This window comes from Sminthopsis crassicaudata, chromosome 1 (assembly GCF_048593235.1).
Source record: "Sminthopsis crassicaudata isolate SCR6 chromosome 1, ASM4859323v1, whole genome shotgun sequence".
In the NCBI taxonomy this organism is placed as follows: Eukaryota; Metazoa; Chordata; class Mammalia; order Dasyuromorphia; family Dasyuridae; genus Sminthopsis; species Sminthopsis crassicaudata.
This window is the reverse complement of record NC_133617.1, coordinates 555,014,102-555,029,477: the sequence shown is the minus strand read 5'-3', so window position 1 is coordinate 555,029,477 and position 15,376 is coordinate 555,014,102. Positions and strand designations below refer to the sequence as shown.

At 33.4% G+C, this 15,376-nt stretch overlaps 1 protein-coding gene across 3 annotated transcripts in view; it reads left to right on the top strand.

Moving 5' to 3' along the window:
- The first annotated feature begins 1,007 nt into the window (after window positions 1-1,007).
- The window catches only part of RHOBTB3 (Rho related BTB domain containing 3), a 145,274-nt gene continuing 130,905 nt past the window's right edge, over window positions 1,008-15,376 (top strand). The window contains exon 1 of one of the 3 annotated variants that reach the window (XM_074282048.1): window positions 1,008-1,054. The gene's annotated coding sequence lies outside the window, so the exon portion shown is untranslated. The remainder of the gene's footprint in view (window positions 1,055-15,376) is intronic. The other 2 variants (XM_074282051.1, XM_074282047.1) reach the window with 2 other exon arrangements.

Here is a 15,376-nt window from a genome sequence, read left to right as displayed (position 1 = left end):
ACATTTCAATGTTAATCATATTCCCCCCAAAATAACAATAACTAAAAAGAAAGCCAGAAAGTTATACCTCAATTTGCATTCAGAGTTTTTCAGTTCTCTCTCTCAGAAAGGATAGTATTGATTTATCATAAATCTTTTGAAATTGTCTTGGATCATTGCATTGACCAGAGCAAGCAAATCTTTCACAATTGATGATCATTACAACATTGCTGTTTCTGTGTACAATGACCTCCCGATTCTTTTCTCTTCATTTTCCATCATTTCATAAAGGTTTAGTTTTTTTGGAAACCATCCCCATTATCATTTCTTATAGCACAATAGTATTCCATCACAAGCATATGCCAGAACTTGTTCAGTGTTCTCCCATTGATAAGCCTCCTCTTAATTTCCGATTTTTTTCACAACAAAAAGAGCTGTATAAATCCTTTTCTACGTACAGGTTTTTTCCTTTTTTCTTTTATCTCTTTGGGATATAGACCTAGTAGTGGTATTGCTGAATCAAAGGATAGGCACAATTTTGGGGGGCCTATTTTCAGATTATTCTCCAGAGTTCTACTCTACCAGCATTTGTCTTTTCTGCTAAGGTGTAAGGTACTATTTCAGGATCAGGGGACTAGAAATGCACTCCTAAAATTCGTTACATACTCATTGTTTTCATCACTTGTCATGCCTTCTAGAACCAATTAATGATAAATACCAAGACACTACTTTGTTTTTTGAGGTATTTTTTTTCTTTCAGTATCTTTGGTGCCTCTTTTACAAAGCTATTATTTCTTTTTTCATACTTTTCTTTTATCACTCTCATTTCTTTTTCCAATTTTTCCTCTACCACTCTTTTTCTTTTAACACATTCAGGAATTCTCTTGGGGCTTGTGTCTCTTTGAGACTTTTTTTGGTAGCTATTTTCACATAATTGTCATCTTCTGAGTTTATGTCTTAGTATTCCCTGCCACCTTCATAGTTTTTTAATGGCAATTTTTGTTTTTGTTGTTTGTTCATTTTTCTAGGTTATTTTTTGACTTTGAACTTTATGCTAAAGTTCTGCTTACCTGGGGTAAGTAGGTATTGTCTCAAGCTTCAGACTTTTTAAATTGCTTCTGTTTTCAGAGCTAGTTCTGGGAATAGCAAGTTTTTTTTTGTTTGTTTGTTTGTTTTGGTTTTTTAGGCAATTGGGGTTAAGTGACTTGCCCAGGGTCACACAGCCAGGAAGTGTTAAGTGTCTGAGACCAGATTTGTACTCAGGTTCTCCTGACTTCAGGGCTGGTGCTCTATCCACTATGCCACCTGGCTGCCCTGAATAGCAAGTTTTTAATGATTCAAGGAGCAGTGTTGGTCACTGCTGTCCTGGTCTGTGCTCTGGTCTTTACCCAGAAAGGGTAAAAAAAAAAAAAAGGGCTTTTTTTTTTTGTCTGATCCCCATGCCTTACCATTTCCCTCTAAAAATTTAAAGTGGCAATTATAATGTTTAAACTATTAAATAATAGCCACATAATCACCAATAAGCATTTATTAAGTACTTAACAATGTTCCTGATGTTGGTGACACAAAGAAAGGGAAAACATTATCCTTGTACTTGAGGAACTTATATTCTAATGGGGAAAATAACATGCAGATCACTATGTATAAAAAAGATATTCACAAGACTTGTGATGGAGAAAGCCATCTGCATTCAGAGAGAAGATTAGGGGGACTGAATGTGGATCACAACATAGTAATTTCATCTTTGTTGTTGTTGTTGTTGTTTGCTTGCTTGTTTTCTTCTTTCTCAATTTCCCCCCATTTGATCTGGTTTTTCTTCTGCAGCATGTTAAATGTGGAAATATGTTTAGAAGAATTTGATGGAATATATTGGATTACTTACTGTTGAGGGGAGGGAGAAGATGGGGAAGGAGGGATAAAAATTTGGAACACAAGATGTTATATAAATTTTGAAAACTATCCTTGAAAAACAAGCTATTATTATTTTTTAAAAGATATATGCAGAATAGATGGAAGGTAATCTTGGAGGAATGGCAGTGGGGTCACAATGGAGGTGATGAGGCAGAATTTAAGCTGAATGTTGAAGAAATTCAGGTAGGTTTTAGGAGAACTGTTCATGGGAAACAGTGAAAAGTTATTGACAGAAGATGGAGTGTCATGTCCAGTTCACAAAAAGGTGGCCAGGATAACTGGATTGTGGAGGATATGAAGGGCAGAAAGAGATGTTGTGAAGTTAGAAATGACAATATTTCATGACAAATTGGATATTTGATTTCATCAAAAGCAATCAAAAATGAGACCTAGATTGTGAGCCTGGACAATTGGAAGAATGGTAGTGACCTAGACAGTAATAGGAAAGTTTGGGAGGGGGAGGATTTATAGAAAAGATAATGAGTTCTGTTTTTAACATATTGAGTTTGAAATGTTTATGGAATATCCAGTTTGAGCTATCCTATAAGCAATGGGTTACTGGAAGTCAACAGATTTTTTTAGAAATGGATAAGATTTTAGAATCATCTGCAAGGAAATAATTACTGAAATCCATAGGATTTCACCAATATTACACCAAATATTATAGAAAGAGAAAAGGATCCAAAATAAAAAACTATGTTGGATAACCAAAGTTATTGGGCATTACTTGGGTGAAGATCAGGCAAAATGTACAGAGAAGGATCACTCATACACAAAAGAAGAAGAAAGAGGGTGGAGGTCACAAAAAGCTAAAGAGAGAGAGTATCCAGAAAAAGAGAATAATTGATTGTGTCAAAGGCTGCAGAGCCTGGGAATTGAGAAAAGACCATTAGATTTGGCACATAAGAGATCATGAGTAACTTTAAAGAGAACGATTTCAGAAAAATGCTTATGTTGGAACCCAGACTGCAGAGAGCTTAAAAGAGAATAAGAAGAGAGAAAATGGAGGTACAAACTGTACAGTCATCTTCATGAATATATATATATATATATATATATATATATATATATATATATATATATATATATATATATATATATATATATATACATACATACATACATTTTTCCCAATTACATGTTAAAACATTTTTTAAAAAAGTTTTAAGTTTTAAATTCTATCCCTACCCCAGAAGAAAGCAATCAGTAATGTTATAAATGTGTAATCATGTAAAACATTAATTATATATTATATGTATAATGTATATATATATATATAATATATACAATTAATTATACATTATATGTATAATATATAATTATATTGTTGGCTAAAAATTAGAGGAATCTATTCTTTTAAAAATTTTTTTCTAATAGACTGATACCTTGCATCTTCAATGTAGAATATACAAATAAATGTATATATACATATTGGCTAAGAAATAGACTAGTTGATCAGTGGAATAGATTGAGGTTCACAGGACAAAATAGTCAATAACTATAGCAACCTAGTGTTTGACAAACCCAAAGATCCCAATTTTGGGGATAAGAATTCACTGTTTGACAAAAACTGCAGGGAAAACTGGAAATTAGTATGGCAGAAACTAGGCATGGGCCCACACTTAATACTGTATACCAAGATAAGATCAAAATGGCTTCATGATTTAGGCATAAAGAGCGAGATTTATAAATAAATTAGAGGAACATAGGATAATTTACCTCTCAGACTTGTGGATGAGGAAGGAATTTATGACCAAAGAACTAGAGATCATTATTGATCACAAAATAGAAAATGTTGATTATATCAAGTTAAAAAGCTTTTATACAAACAAAACTAATGCAGACAAGATTAGAAGGGAAGCAATAAACTGGAAAAACATTTTGCAGTTAAAGGTTCTGATAAAGGCCTCATTTCCAAAATGTAAAGAGGATTGACTCTAATTAAGAAATTAAGCCATTCTCCAATTGATAAATGGTCAAAGGATATGAACAATTTTCAGATGATGAAATTGAAATTATTTCTACTCATATGGAAGGGTGTTCCAAATCATTATTGATCAGAGAAATGCAAATTAAGACAACTCTGAGATACCACTACATACCTGTCAGATTGGCTAAGATGACAGGAAAAAATAATGGTGAATGTTGAAGGGGATGTGGGAAAACTGGGACACTGATGCATTATTGGTGGAGTTGTGAACGAATTCAACCATTCTGGAGAGCAATCTGGAATTATGCTCAAAAAGGTATCAAACTGTGCATACCCTTTGATGCAGCGGTGCTACTACTGGGCTTATATCCCAAAGAAATACTAAAGAAGGGAAAGGGGCCTGTATGTGCAAAAATGTTTGTGGCAGTCCTTTGTGTAGTGGCTAGAAACTGGAAGATGAATGTATGCCCATCAATTGGATAATGGTTGGGTAAATTGTGGTATATGAATGTTATGGAATATACTTGTTCTGTAAGAAATGACCAGCAGAATGAATACAGAGAGGCTTGGAGAGACTTACAAGAACTGATGCTAAGTGAAATGAGCAGAACCAGGAGATCATTATACACTTCAACAACAATATTACTTGAGGATATATTATGATGGAAGTGAATATCTTTGACAAAGAGAAGATCCAATTCAGTTCCAATTGATCAATGATGGACAGAATCAGCTATACCCAGAGAAAGAATACTGGGATGTGAATGTGGACTACTTTTATTTTTCTTCCCAGGTTATTTTTACCTTCTGAATCTGATTTTTCTTGTGCAACAAGAGAACTGTACGGATCTGTACACATATATTGTATTTAAGATATACTTCAACATATTTAACATATATGAGACTGCCTGCCATCTAGAGGCGGGGGTAGAGTGAGGGAAGGGAAAAGTTGGAACAGAAATGAGTGCAAGGGACATGCTGAAAAATTACTCATGCATATGTTCTGTCAATAAAAAGCTATAATAAAAAAATAAAAAATAAATGTATATGTACAATAATACATACATTAATATGGAAATGTTTTACATATTAGTCATTTAATACAATGCTTGAATTAAGAAAAAGATTGAAAGTGTTAAAAAAAAAAGCATGCTACAGTCTTTATTCAGACAATATCAGTTCTTTTTCTGAAAGCAGATCTTATACATCATCATTAATCTTTTGAGATTATTTTGAATCATTGTCATCATAAGTCAATCACAGCTCTTCATTGTTCGGTATGGCTATTACTATGTATAGTATTCTACTGGTTCCTCTAACTTCATTTTGCATGATGTTCATGTAAGTCTCTGCAGTTTTTTAAAGTTTTTATGTTAAATCTTTTTAAGGGATTTAGCTATTAAAGGGAGGAGGAGTATGAGACAGCTAGAGGGGATGTTGGATCAAGTGAAAATTTTTAAAGTGTAAAGAAGACATGTTTATAGGCAGTAGGAAAGCAGACAATAGACAGGAAGAGATTAAAAATTAGTGAGAGTGGGGAATGAGAGGAAAAGCAATATGCTAGAGAAGATGAAATAGAATTAAATGAAGGTAAAGGAATTTGCCTAGTAGTTTTTGAGCGGGAAAAGCTGATTTTTAGTCTCTCTAGAAATAAAGACTTGATTGCTTTCTTCAAGTACTTGAAGAGCTGTAACATGGAAGAGGAAATGGACTTACTCTGCAAGGCCCCAGATATAAAACAGTGGAATCACTTCAGTTTGTAAAAGTGTTTTCCATGGTAGAGAGAAGAGCCACTTCTTTGAGTAAAACAGGCAGGAGTGAAGGAGGAGAAAACAATTGAGTGATGTGCAATGAAGAAGGAAAAAGCAAATTCTTGATGAATAGCCCAGTTTTTTCAGTGAAATGTGAAAACAAAATTCTTGGTTGAATGAAGTGGAAGGAAAATGGTTTTTAAAATAATAGTTTTGTTTATCATATACAAATCCACTGGTTAGAAGAACCAATATAAAATATGTAGATTATTAGTCATACTTTTCAACTAAATGTTATAACAAGATACAAGATAAATGGGTCATTCTATTAGAATTTTTTTAAAGAGTAGATCCCTCTAATTTTTAAAATTATATTATATTATTTACAAGATATATGCATGAATTATTTTTCAGCATTGACAATTGCAAAACCTTTTGTTCCAATTTTTCCCTTCCTTCCCTCCAACTCTCTCCCCCAGATGGCATGTTGACCAATATATGTTAAATATATTAAAGTATAAGTTAAATAAGTTAATATACATGTCCATACAGTTATTTCCCTGTACAAAAAGAATCGGACTTTGAAATAGTGTACAATTAACCTGTGAAGGAAATAAAAAATGCAGGCAGACAAAAACAGAGGGATTGGAAATGCTATGTAGTGATTCACACTCATTTCCCAGAGTTCTTTTGCTGGGTGTAGCTGATTTTATTCATTATTGAACAAATGGAACTGATTTGGTTCATCTCATTGTTGAAGAGGGCCACATCCATCAGAATTGATCATCATATAGTATTGTTGTTGAAGTATATAATGATCTCCTGGTCCTGATCATTTCATTCAGCATCAGTTCATGTAAGTCTCTCCAGGACTTTCTGAAATCATCCTGCTGGTCATTTCTTACAGAATAATAATATTCCATAACATTTATATACCACAATTTATTCAGCCATTCTCCATTTGATGGGCATCCACTCAGTTTCCAGTTTCTGGCCACTACAAAGAGGGCTGCCACAAACATTTGCACATACAGGTCCCTTTCCCTTCTTTAAGATCTCTTTGGGATATAAGCCCAGTAGTAACACTGCTGGGTCAAAGGATATGCACAGTTTGATAACTTTTTGAGCATAGTTCCAAATCGCTCTCCAGAATGGCTGGATGTATTCACAATTCCACCAACAATGTATCAGTGCCCCAGTTTTCCCACATCCCCTCCAACATTGTGCATTATCTTTCCTTCTCATTCTAGCCAATCTGACAGGTATGTAGTGGTATCTCAGAGTTGTCTTAATTTGCATTTCTCTGATTAATAATGACTTGGAACATCTTTGCATATGGCTAGAAATTGTTTCAATTTCTTTGTCTGAGAATTGTCTGTTCATATCCTTTGACCAAGTATCAATTGGAGAATGGCTTGATTTCTTATAAATTAGAGTCAATTCTCTATATATTTTGGAAATGAGGCCTTTATCAGAACCTTTAACTGCAAAAAAATGTTTTCCCAGTTTATTGTTTCTTTTCTAATCTTGTCTGCATTAGTTTTGTTTGTACAAAAACTTTTCAATTTGATATAATCAAAATTTTCTATTTTGTGATCAATAATGATCTCTAGTTCTTCTTTAGACATAAATTCCTTCCTCTTCCACAGGTCTGAGAGGTAAACTATCCTATGTTCTTCTAATTTATTTATAATCTCATTCTTTATGCCTAGGGTATGAACCCATTTTGACCTTATCTTGGTGTAGTGTTAAGTGTGGGTCAATGCCTAATTTCTGCCATACTAATTTCCAATTCTCCCAGCAGTTTTTGTCAAATAGTGAGTTCTTATCCCAAAAGCTGGAGTCTTTGGGTTTGTCAAACACCAGATTATTAAAGTTATTGATTGTTTTGTCCTTTGAACCTAACCTATTCCACTGATCAACTAGTCTATTTCTTAGCTAATACTGAATGGTTTTGGTAACCGCTGTTTTATGATATAATTTTAGATCTGGTACAGCTAGGCCACCTTCATTTGATTTTTTTTTTCATTAGTTTCCTTGAAATTCTTGACCTTTTGTTTTGCCATATGAACTTTATTCTTATTTTTTTCTAGGTCATTAAAATAGTTTTTTAGAAGTCTGATTAAATAAATAGAATAGTTTAGGTAGTATTGTCATCTTTATTATATTTGCTCGCCCTATCCAAAAGCATTTAATATTTTTCCAGTTGGTTAGATCTGACTTTATGTGTGTGGACAGTTTCTGATTTTCCCTTGGCTGATAGATATTTTATACTATCGGTAGTTATTTTAAATGGAATTTCTCTTTGTAACTCTAACTGTTGGATTTTCTTAGTGATATATAAGAATTCTGATGCTTATGTTGGTTTATTTTGTATCCTGCAACTTTGCTAAAGGTGTGGATTATTTCTAGTCGCTTTTTAGTAGAATCTCTGAGATCCTCTAAGTATACATCATATCATCAGCAAAGAGTGATAATTTGGTTTCCTCATTACCTACTCTAATTCCTTTAATCTCTTTCTCAACTCTTATTGCCAAAGCTAGCATTTCTAATACAATATTGAATAATAAGGGTGATAGTAGGCAACCTTGTTTCACTCCTGATTTTATTGGGAATGGTTCCAATTTATCCCCATTACATATGATGCTTAGTAATGGTTTTAAATAGATTATTTTTTAAAAATAGATTATTTTAAGAAAAAGTCCATTTATTCCTATACTCTTAAATGTTTTTAAAAGGAATGGATGTTGGATTTTATCAAATACTTTTTCTGCATCTATTGAGATGATCATATGGTTTTTGTTAATTTGATTATGAATATGGTCAATTATACTAATAGTTTTCCTAATATTGAACCAGCCCTGCATTCCTCTTATAAATCTTACTTGGTCATGGTATATTATCCTGGGGATGATTTTTTTGTAGTATTTTTGCTAATATCTTATTTAAGATTTTAGCATCAATATTCATTAGAGAGATTGGTCTATAACTTTCTTTCTCTGTTTTCAACCTACCTAGTTTAGGTATCAGTACCATGTCTGTGTCCTACAAGGAATTTGGCAGGACTTCTTCATTCCCTATTTTTTCAAATAGTTTACATAGTATTAGAGTTAATTGTTCTTTAAATGTTTGGTAGAATTCACATGTAAATCCATTTGGCCTTGGAGATTTTTCCTTAGGGAGTTGATAAATAGCTTGTTCTATTTCTTTTTCTGAGATGAGACTATTTGTGTAATTTATTTCTTCTTCTGTTAATCTGGGCAATCTATATTTTTGTAGGTATTCCTCCATTTTATTTAGGTTGTCAAATTTATTGGCATAAAGTTGGGCAAAGTAACTCCTGATAATTGCTCTAGTTTCCTCTTCATTGGTGGATAGTTCTCCCTTTTTATTTTTGAGACTAACAATGATTTTCCTCTTAATTTTTTCTAATCAAATTAACTAAAGGTTTGTCTATTTTGTTGGGTTTTTCATAAAACCAACTTTAGTTTTATTTATTAATTCAATAGATTTTTTTTTTACTTTCAATATTATTAATTTCTCCTCTTAATTTTAGAATTTCAAGTTTAGTATTTGATTGGGGGTTTTAAATTTGGTCTTGATATAGCTTTTTAAGTTGCAATCCCAATTCATTGATCTTCTCTTTCTCTATTTTATTCAAGTAAGCCTCTAAAGATATAAAATTTCCCCTTATTACTGCTTTTGCTGCATCTCACAAATTTTGTTATGATGTCTCATCATTGTCATTATTTTGGGTGAAATTATTAACTGTAAGGGGCACTAGGTGGCACAGTAGATAGAGCACCAGCCTTGAAGTCAGGAGGACCCGAGTTCAAATCTGATCTCAGACAATTAACACTTCCCAGCTATGTGACCCTGGGCAAGTCACTTAACCCCAGCCTCAGGGGAAAAAAAAATAAGAAATTATTAATTGTGTCTATAATTTTCCGTTTCATCCAATCATTCTTTAAGACAAGATTATTTAGTTTCCAATTACTTTTTGGTGTATTTACCCCTAACTTTTTGTTGAATGCAGTTTTTATTACATTGTAATCTGAAAAGAAAACATTTACTATTTCTGCCTTCCTGCATTTAATTTTGAGGTCTTTATGTCCTAATATATGGTCAATTTTTTGTATAGGTTCCATGAGCTGCTATCACCATTCAGTTTTCTCCAAAGATCTATCATACCTAATTTTTCTAATATACTATTTACCTCTTTAATTTCTTTCTTATTTTTTTGTTGTTTGATTCATCTAATTCTGAGAGTGCAAGGTTGAGATCTCCTACTACTATAGTTTTGCTGTCTATTTCTTCTTTCAACTCTCTTAACTTCTCCTTTAGGAAGTTAAATGCTATACCACTTGGTGCATATATGTTTAGTATTTATATTGTTTCATTGTCTATGCTACCCTTTAGCAAGATATAGTTTCCTTCCTTATCTCTTTTAATTAGATCAATTTTTGCTTTTGCTTGATCTGAGATAAGAATGGCTACCCTTGCTTTTTTTATTTCACTTGAAGCATCATAGATTCTGCTCCAGCCTTTTACCTTTACTCTGGATGTATTTCCCTGCTTTAAATGTGTTTCCTTTAAACAATATATTGTAAGGTTCTGACTTTTGATCCAGTCTGCTATCCACCTCTGCTTTATGGGAGAATTCATCCCATTCACATTTACGGTTAAAATTACTAATTCTGTATTTCCTGCCATCTTATTATCTGCAAATTATTCTTTTCGTTTTCTTGCCCCCCCCTTACCCCCTTTCCCAGTATTAAACTTATGGCCACCACTTGCCTCACACAGCTCTCCCTTTTTAGAATCCCTTCCTCTTTCTTGGACCTTTCTTTTATTACTCTTTTCCTTTTTTCTTTTTCTCTCCCACTTTTTAATGAGGTGAGAGAGGTTTCTCTGTAAACCAAATATGTCAATTATTTTCTCTTAGAGCCAACTCTGATGAAAGTAAGATTCACACGATGTTCCTCCACCTCTCTAAATTCCCTCAGATATGATGTTTCCTTTGCCTCTTTGTGGGATGTAGTTTCCCTCTTTTTATCTCCCTTTTTGCCTTTTTTCTGATACTATCACCTTTCCATTTCTACTTCCCTTTTTTATGTTATATTAGTAAAATCAAATTATACATGTACTCTTTATGTATATCCATAACAGAAATATAGTTTTCAAGAGTTCTTTTTATCTTTTTCTGCTTCTCTTGAGTCCTATGGTTGGAGATCAATTTTTTTTGTTTAGTTCTGATTTTTTCCTTAGAAACAAATGGAATTTATCTCTTTCATTAAATGTCCATCTTCTTCCCTGGAAGAAAATGCTCAGCTTATCTGGATAATTTATTCTTGGCTACAGTCCAAGTTCTTTTGCCTTTTGGAATATCAGATTCCAGGCTCTTCGATCTTTTAATGTGGAAGCAGCTACATCTTGAGTGATCCTTATTGTAGCTCTTCAGTATTTGAATTGTTTTTTTCTGGCTGCTTGTAATATTTTTTCCTTAGTCTGATAGTTCTGAAATTTAGCCACAATATTCCTTGGAGTTTTTATTTTAGGATCTTTTTCAGAAGATGTTCAATGAATTCTTTCAATGCCTATTGTACCTTTTGGTTCTGGGCAGTTCTCTTTGATGATTTCCTGTAAAATGGTAATTTTCAGGAAGTCCAGTAATTCTCAGATTATCTCTTCTAGATCTGTTTTCCAGCTCTACTATTTTCCAAGTAGATATTTAACATTTTTTTCTTTTTTCTTTTTTTTTTTTTTTTTTGTTTTGTTTTGTTTTGCTTGACTGATTCTTGGTGTGTCAATGAATCATTCATTTCTATTTGTTCAGTTCTGATTTTTAATGAGTTATTTTCTTCATTAGTTTTTTTTAACTTCTTTTTGTATATGCCCAATTGAGTTGTTTTGCTCTATGGAATTTTTTTTTCCATTTCACTAATTTTTTTTTTTAATTGAGTTATTTTCTTTTTCCAATTCACAAATCCTACTTTCCTGGGAGTTCTTTATGGTTTCCAATTCACAAATCCTACTTTTTTGAAAGTTCTTTACCTTTTCCAATTCATATTTCAGGAAGTTGTTACTCTCTTGCATAGCTTCTCTTTCCTTTCCCCATTTTTCCTCTAGCTCTCTTTTAAGATTTTTTATAGTTTCTTCTAGGAAAGCCTTGTGTTATATTCCCCTTTGCAGTTTTGTCTGGAGATTGTCTGCTATTAGTCTCCTTGAGGTTGAAAACCTGCTCTCTTTCTGAATAGAAGCTATTGATAATCCTTTTGGCTTTTTTACTCATTTTTTAAAAAGCCTTTAGGGTCTGCCTTCAGGGCAAGAAGGTTACCAGCTTCCTCTAAAGAGCAGGGGTAGATATATGGACAGTAGCTTTCCTGCAAACAGGCTGCAAAGAGCAGGGGAGCTATGGGAGTGCTTTAGGAAAAGCTCTGCACTGGAAGTGACTCAGGACTGGGTAGCACTGGCCAAGCTTCAGAAGTGCCTTGAAGAGCCCAGTGTGAGGATTAGTGACTGCCTTGGAGCTAGAGGCTGAACAGTGAAAGTGTCACTGCCTCAGTCAAAAGCATGCTTTGGATATTAGTAAATGCCCCACCCTACATGGCACCAGAGGAGCACAGTTGCCCCGGAAATTCTATTGACCCAGGCTGAGCCCCCCACTGTGCAGATTAGAGGCTGCCCTGGGCTGTGCCCCCCTGCTGTGTGGGTTTGTGACTGACTCAGCAAAAGCCCAGTGCTGCAGAATGGGGCTACACAGCTGTGTTGTGGTCTGTGCTGAGTCACTTCCAGTTTTGGGTGGGTATAGACAGCTCCTGTTAGGTTCTGAGATTTTTTAAAGTACCCTCTACCTTTGGCTTTAATTTCTCTGCTGGTCTACTGCTTTGCAACCAAAGCAGGGCAGCCAACCTGTGGTAGAGCCCACTTTGTACATTTTCCAGCCACGGAGACCACCCCTGCCTCCTGTCTGCTCTGTTTGCTAGCCTCTCTTATTTCTCTGCTTGCACTGGTCTGCTCCTTCAGCTCAGGACAAACCTTTTCTGGTGATCTTCCAGATTATCTTTGGCTAGTAAATGGTTGTACTTCCAATCTTCATGAATTTTACCAGTCAAGTGCTATTTTTAAGTCAGATTTTAATAATTTGTAATGAAGGTATGAGAGGAGCTTAGAAAGTCACGTGTGCCTTCTTTGCCATCTTCTCTAATTTCTAAAAAGCAAATTGTGAAGTATTTTTCCAACAACATAAGAAAAAAATTCAAAAAATTTTCAGAGTTAACTTGGGTACTTATTGTAATATTATAGATCAAATTCCATTGCAATCTAAATTAATGAATAACAAAATATTTTTCAAGTCTTGTGTATAATGGGATTTAGAGAGGCAAGGCTACCTATGGCATAGTTTATAAATTATTTTAAATCTTAAGTTTTTAAAAGTCTTTAATGCATATATGTTCATAAAATTCTTGCAAATAAACTTTATTTTTTTTCTTAATAGTATTTTACTTTTCCAAATACATGAAAAGATGGTTTTCAATATTCTTCTTTGCAAAATGTTTGTGTCCCAAATTTTTCTCTCTCTTTCTTTTCCCTCCACTTCCCAAGTCAGTAAGCAATCCAAAATAGGTTAAACATGCAGTGCTCCTAAACTATTTCCATATTTGTCATGCTGCACAAAAAAAAAAAAAAATCAGACCAAAAGGGGGAAAAAAATGAAAAAGGAAAAAAAAAAAACCCAAGCAAACAAACAACAAGAAAGTGAAAATACAATCCTTTGATCCACATTTCAGTCTTCATGGTTCTAAAAATATAATGATTTGATCCACATTCAGTCTCCATGGTTCTCTCTGGATATGGATAGCATTTTCCATTTCAAATTTGTTGGAATTGTCTTGGATCACCTCATTGTTGGAGTCAAGTCTATCAGAGTTGTTCATCACATAATCTTCTTGTTGCTGTGTACAGAGTTCTTTTGTTTCTGCTCACCTCACTTAGCAACAGTTTATATAAGTTTTTCCAGGCTTTTCTAAAATCATCCTGTTCATCATTTCTTATAGAACAATAATATTCCATTATATTCATATATCATTACTTATTCAGCCATTACCCAACTGATAGACATCCACTCAGTTTCTAGTTCCTTGCCACCAAAAAAGAGCCGCTACTGACATTTTTGTACATGTGGGTGTTTTTCCCTCTTTTATGACCTTTTGGGGATACAAATACAGTAGTGACATTGCTGGATGGGGTATGCACAATTTTATAGCCCTTTGGGAATAATTCCAAATTGCTCTCCACAATGGTTAGATCAGTTCACAACTCCACCAATTATGCATTAGTGTTGCAATTTTCCCAATTTCCAACATTTATTATTATTTTGTCCTGTCATCTTAACCAATCTAAGAATTGTGAAGTGGTAGTTCAGAGTTGTCTTAATTTGCATTTCTCCAATCAATAGTGATTTAAAGCATTTTTTCATGTGACTAGAAATGGCTTTAATTTCTGTATCTGAAAATAGTTCATATTCTTTGGCCATTTATCAATTGGGGAATGGCTTGTATTATAAATTGAGCCAATTCTCTATTTTAGAAATGAGGTCTTTATCAAAAACACTTCTGTAAAAACTATTTCCCAGCTTTTTGTTTTCCTTCTAATCTAGGCTGCATTACTTTTGTTTATGCAGAAACTTTTTAAATTTTGGACAACTAAATGGTGCAGTGGATAGTGCATTGGCCTTGAAGTCAGGAGAATCTGAGTTCAACTCTGGCCTCAGACACAACACAATGCTTTCTAGCTGTGTGACTCTAGGCAAGTTGGCTCACCAAAAAATGAGAAAAAAAAACCAAAAAACTTTTTAATTTAATGTAATAAGTTGCTTCACCAAAAATGTAACCAAATCAAATTTAATGTAATCAAAATTAGTCATTTTGCATTTCATAATGTTCTTTAGTTCTTCTTTGGCCATAAATTCTTCCCTACTCCAGAAATCTGAGAGATAGACTGTCCTTTGTTCTCCTAATTTGGTTATAGTATCACTCTTTATATCCAAATCATGAATCCATCTAAACTTTATCTTGGTATAAGGTATTAGGTACTATTCAATGTCTAGTTTCTGCCATACTGTTTTCCAGTTTTCCCAGCAATTGTTGTCAAATAGTGAGTTCTTATCCTAGAAGCTGGAGTCTTTAGATTTATCAAACACTAGGTTACTATAGTCATTGACTATTGTGTCTTGTGAACCTAACCTATTCCACTGATCCACTACAATATTTCTTAGTACCAAAATCCTTGACCTTTTATTCTTCTAGATGAATTTTGTTATTATTTTTTTTCTAGCTCTAAACTCATTTTTTTTTTAAACAATTTGATGTGGCACTGAATAAGTAGATTAATTTAAGCAGAATTGTCATATTTATTATATTAGCTTGATCTATCATGAGCATTTGATATTCTTCCAATTATTTAGATCTAACTTTATTTGTGTAAAAAGTGTTTTGTAATTATATTCATTTAGTTCCTGGCTTAGTCTTGGTAGTTGACTTTCAAATAATTTATATTACCTACAGTTATTTTAAATGGGATTTCTCTGTCTACTTCTTGCTGCTGGGTTTTGGTAGTAACATATAGAAATGCTGATAACTTATTCAGGTTTATTTTGTATCCTGCAACTTTGCACAAGTGTTAATTGTTTCTAACAGCTTTTTAGTTGATTTTCTAGGATTCTCTACATATACTATTTATATCATCTGTGAAGATTAATCATTTTGTTTCTTCATTACTTACTCTAATTCCTTCTATTTCTGTT